General features: G+C 31.4%; 1 long non-coding RNA gene across 1 annotated transcript; it reads left to right on the top strand.

The window, feature by feature from the left end:
- Positions 1-4,568: 4,568 nt before the first annotated feature.
- On the top strand, positions 4,569-5,566 carry LOC139906251 (uncharacterized). The gene is made up of 2 exons (XR_011781626.1): positions 4,569-4,694; positions 5,351-5,566. It is a non-coding gene; the product is annotated as an uncharacterized lncRNA (long non-coding RNA).
- The last annotated feature ends 434 nt before the right edge of the window (positions 5,567-6,000 follow it).

Below are 6,000 nucleotides of genomic sequence, written 5' to 3'. Positions count from 1 at the left end.
ATAAGAGACCATTAACAAATGACAACAGTGCTCCTGTTATAAATGCACACGCATGTAATATTTCATTAAAACGACTAAATTATTATTTCTTATATCAGAAATATTGACATGATATAAAGGGTTCTTCATTAACAGCGCTCACCCTTTTTTTTTTAAATAAAACGAAAACGGTTTGAGATATCGACAATTTCTTTATTTGCCGTTAAAGTACATTCAAGTTAATTTATGAATGAAATTCGATGTTGTTTGAATGACCACCACGTGCACGTTTTACGAAGTCCAATCGTTGAACCCAATTTTCGACTACTTTTCTGCATAAATTGGCTGAAACTGCAGCAATTTCACGTTGAATATTTGTTTTGAGCTCTTCTAACGTCGACGGATTATTGGTGAAGACCAGGGATTTCACGTGACTCAAAAGAAAATAGTCTAAAGGCGTTAAATCGCACGAGCAAGGCGTCCAATTGACTGGTCCATTTCTGGAGATAAGAAGCTCACCAAACTTACTCTTCAATCAATCGATTGTAACATATCGTCCAAGTCCATATCTTTCAATTCAGGCCAAAAAAAAATCGGTTATCATGGCGCGGTAACGATTTCCATTCACAGTAACGTGGCGATTGTCATCGTCGACGAAAAAGTACGGCCCAATGACACCGCCAGCATGCAATCCACACCAAAGAGTAATTTTTTGGGGATGTAATGGCGCCTCATGAATCACGTGTGGGGGTTTCCGGCCCAATAGTGCATATTTTGCTTGTTAACAAAGCCATTGAGCCAAAAATGTGCCTCATCGCTGAAGATGATTTTACGTTGAAAATCAGGATCATTTTCGAATTTTCCTTCAGCCCATTTTACGAATTCCCGACGTTTGAAGTGGTCAAGTGGCTTCACTTCTTGTGTCAACTTGATCTTATACGGGTGTAGGCCAAGATCTTTTCGCAAAATTCGCCACAACGATGTCATAGAGATGCCCAACGATTGCGAACGGCGCGTAAGAGACAAATTTGGGTCATCTTAAATTGATGCGCTTGCGGCAGCCATATTTTTTACACTTCGTGCATTTATTTGTCTCACTGGCACAGGAACATTATTTAGTGTGTATGTGGACTCAAATTTTTTCACCAAACGTTGAATTGTTGATTTTGCAGGTCGATTACGTTGACCATAAATTGGCGTTAACGCTCTTAAAGTATTGATCAAAGACTCACCACTTTTGTAATAAATTTTAATAATTTTATAGCGTTGATCGAGTGTGTGCTCCTTGATAAAACTACAATTATTTCTGAGCACAGCTGTAAAAAAAAGACAATAACAAATATGATGTCGTTTTTGAAACCTATTAACGTAAAATGTGAGCGGTCCTATTGAAAAACCCTTTATATCAGGTATCACTATACCGTGTTGTCCATTGAAATCTGAACACTCACTCATTCAATAATTAATGAAGGTATTCTGATATATTAAAGCATAAACAATTATTTACAAAAAAAAACTGAGCTCCCTAGCTTACGTACAAGTCGAGAAAATGACACTTGAAAGTGATCGACGAATTTCCATTCGCGCACTCCAAGCCGTGGGTGTCTCCAGGACCACCTTCTACGCCTTCAACAAATCCGAAATGTTGAAGAGGAAAAAGGACTCCGTCAAAAAGACCAAAACTGGACCTGGATGACTTAAAGAAAACAGCCCAGGCAAATCCATAAAGGCCCATGCAAGAGATCTCTGGGTTTCACACCAGACTGTTGAGAGAGTAATAAAAAAAGTGGGTGGAAAGGGCCTTGTGTGTGTGGAGAGGCCTCTTTTGATACCAGAAATGAAATAAACCCATCTCATTTTGGGTCCAAGTCGAGGCAAATAGATGCAGTGTCCGTTATCCAAACACCGATGCCCTCAATGTCAATGTCTGCCAGTACTGGAACGCCATAACAAAGAACTACATCTACAGTGGGTGTCAGGCTTTCTGCCATCGCCTGGAAGCCATCATTGCCACTATGGGTGGCTACATTAATGATTAAGAGAGCTCATACACACATCTATTTATCGCATTCATTTTGTTGAAATACTATTGTTAATTAATAAATTATAGCGTATTGAAGTTTAAAATTCAAAGCGTTCGGATTTTAATGAACCACTCGGTATACAGTGCATCCTGTATATTTGTTCAATATTATATGCACACACCTGCAATATTCCATTAATACATATACATTATTACTTCTTTGATCAAAATATGTTTAGGATATACATCATGGAGGTCACCCGGAGTCTTTTCATATATTCATAGATACAGACAAACTTAGCTTCATTAATATAGATGTGAACGATTATAAAAAGAGTTTATTAGATCCTACATCGATTTCTAAATCAAATAATGATTTCTTTGGAGAACCATTAGTTATGGAGAGCACCTTTCGTAAACTTCAAAGAATTAAAATTAATTCTTCCTTCAATAATATGATGAAAGCTTGCATTTCTTCCACAATAGTTGTTTTAGAGAGGCAATATAAAATGTATTTTGAATTAGACATTGATAACTTATGTGATAGATTGAAGGAAGAAATTACGTCGGCAAGGTACCACACCATAGACGCAAAATAACTTATTGGTATGTTTTCACAAATAAAAATAAATCTTTAAGTGCTACTATGGACTATATATCTTGTCGATTAAGAGATTCAAAGAATCGTACCATACATTATTTAGAAAAGATGGATACTCCACTTAGACAAGACATTATAACAAAGAGTGTAAAATTTGCAAGACATTTTAGAAAAAAAATATAAATAGCATAAAAATGTTGGTAAGGAACTACTGAAGAGAAAGATTTTGAAGGAAACATCGAAGGAAGATAGTTTACGGAAACAAATAGAACTAAAATTAAAAAAAGGATGACTGAAACACAGCATATAATTATTTTAAAAATATCCAAGAATGGACTAAAAATGAGGTATAAATATTTTAAAAGAAAAAGTTATAGGAAAAAATGCATGCCATTTATGACTTGTAGATTCAAAACTTGAAACCTTTAATGCCAAAGTGGAAGATTTTAATTAAGAAAAAATGTGTTATAATATTTCATATTGGTCTCAAACTGAAAATTACGACACCGCAGAAGAAAGTGAAATATCAGTGTTTGCTTTAGGAGCTGATGTTCTAGTTGGAGATTTAAAATTTTTTGATTAACTTAACCTTACAATATTTTTATTATTATGATTTGCAGAACGTATATAAATATTTAATAGTTATGCAATAAATTAGTAATTACTTCTTTGTAAATAGAGATTATTACTGAATTAATAATTATTAAACTACATAAATAATATATCAAATTAATATAGATTTCTAAAATTTTAATTTTTCATTAAGTTTACTTATTATTAATAGGTATGCGTCATGTTTATTATGATTTGTGACGTCATTTTCAAATTTGCAGCGCCAACTAGTGTTCAAATAGATGAAACATACACAAGTTGTTCATAAACAATAACGAGAAAAGGTTTTAATTTTTTGCACCGAAAAATTGCATTTACTAGGGATGTATCCCACCAATTATGGTAATTTTGGTATCAATTCAGGGTGTCCTGTATAAGTTGGCCCAGTGGTCAAAAATTTAATCCGTCTTCTCCTTGAATTGCACATACTAAGAAATGGTTTCTTCAGATTGGCGTATTAAATATGATGCACGAAGTTAGTTATTAATATTATCTCACTCAAATTATGGCCTTCTACATTTAGGACTATCGTAGTTTGAATCACAAAACCTACACTTTCCTACATCTAAATTGTACAAGGTTCAATCGTAAAAGAATGAGCATAACACAAATATGACACTCCTCTCATAATTTATAAGCGCCTACAAATTTCAAATTCTCATAAAAGCTAATGCTCTCAATCAATTTTTAATTTTTTTTCACTAATGAATAGAAAAATATTCAAGATTCTTTATGTTTCAAAAAAAATTATCTATTAATTAGAAGGGTCATTTTTTGCCCAAAACTTCGGATGAATTTCAAGATAAAAAAATAGTCCTATTATTTATTAGCGACATAAAACTTCTTAATCTCATAAAAACGAATTCCGTCAATCAATTTATATATTTTTTCACTAATGAATAGATAAATATTCAAGCTTTGTTATGTGTTTTTAAAATTTTTTCTCTGTCAACTGGAAGGGGTGATTTTTTGCCCCAAACTGTCATGCACATCAGCAGTTAATTACAATCTCTATTCATTAGCGACTACAAACTATTTCATGTCATAAAAACTGATGCTCTCAATCAATTTTTATATTTCTATTAAAATTCTATTAATTAGAAGGATCATTATTGGCCCAAAACGTCGAACCCAATTCGGAGATCATTTTAAGTTATTAAATGAAGCTGTATATTGAAACTCTTTCTTGAATTTTTGCAATGCCAATATAGCTTAAACAATCTAGAAAATTATTAGTGTAAATTTTTTATTATGTCTTTAAGAAAAAGTCATCAAATTTATGATTTAAAAGATCTACATATTTATGACGTTTTATACGTCACAAAACTTGTATTCGATCAGCTGTTCGATCTACTTAATTCTTGCGGGAGAAAAAAGATTAGAGCACGTCCTCTTTTTAACATACCTACTCAATGGATTCATTGTGGTATAATAAAAAAAATGACTCATTTTAATGGAATATCCGCAAGCATTTAGAAAGTAATTATTTATTTTCATGTAAAATAATACATAGATAATAGGCATGTCGAAAAATACCCAAAATCAAACCATGTAATTTGATACTCATCTTTTAAAGTGCTCAGCACTGTGTACATAACATAATATTTGTATTAATATAGCTAATATTCAGTTATCATGATTTCTTAGACTTAGTTATAAAAAAAAAAAAAAAAAAAAAGAATGTATTGATTTAAACCAGACGTTCCCAAACTTTTCCAGCTCATAAACCACTTGTCAATTTTTTGTTTTCCATAGATCTTCTAAGGGGCGTTTTCATGTGACGTCACAATTTTTATATCGTCCATTTTGGGGACCTACAAAACAAAGTTTTATAAGAATGAAAAACTTTTTTCATTAATATTAAGGAAAATAGTGAACAATTGGATGTTAAAATGGGACCAACAAATAAAATTATTTTCTATAAAAAAATCCCTCTATTCCCTAGTTTTATTAATATCAGAGTAATATGTATTAAAAATATGTTATTACATAGTTATTCAATCTTATTTCCATTTTGTAGATATAAATTAACTATTATTATGGAAAGAATAAGATATTTTTCTCTAATTATCTTACTTTTCTTATCTGTAATCGATCCAAAATATATATATTTATACAAATCTAGCCATTTTTAGGAATTTTCATTACATATTACTTGGATGTAATTCCTCAAAAACATCCAACCACCTGTAGAACTCCTGGCTCACATCGAAGAAGAAATCACTGATTTTGCCTAATCTGATGTTATGCTTATTCATCCCACCATGAGTATTTTCCAATATGAAAAATCCATCATGTCTAAAGTGTAATGATAATTAATAATTAAGGGAATAACACTTTTTTCATTCGAATTATTTTCGTGTTTGTTTATTTTTCTTTAATCATATATTTATTCAAGGAAGGTAGGTATGAAACCTTCCTAGTATTTATTAATATTACTTATTTTGTCACTGGTTCAAACAAATTAGTCATGCGAGTAATCCGAGTACAAACATTCCCTATACAAATTTTCCGAATGCGAGCTTTCCTAGATCCAAAATTGAATTGTGTCAAACTTTTTAATATTTTTGACAGCTTACACAGTGATGAAAATTTTATATTAAAAAAAAAAAACTAATAAAAAAAGACATTTAAATAATTTTATTTAACGTTATTTATTTTTATGAATGCATATGCAGAATATTAATTCATTATTAGAATTGTGAAGTCAAAATTGTGGTTTGGAGTAATTTTGTGACCTGCTTAAATATTGTAGCCACATAATTTTTATTTTGCTACGTGACCC

The sequence above is a fragment of the Lepeophtheirus salmonis genome, chromosome 8 (assembly GCF_016086655.4).
Source record: "Lepeophtheirus salmonis chromosome 8, UVic_Lsal_1.4, whole genome shotgun sequence".
Classification (NCBI taxonomy): Eukaryota; Metazoa; Arthropoda; class Copepoda; order Siphonostomatoida; family Caligidae; genus Lepeophtheirus; species Lepeophtheirus salmonis.
The sequence above is the reverse complement of the archived record's forward strand: the minus strand, read 5'-3'. Positions and strand labels throughout refer to the sequence as shown.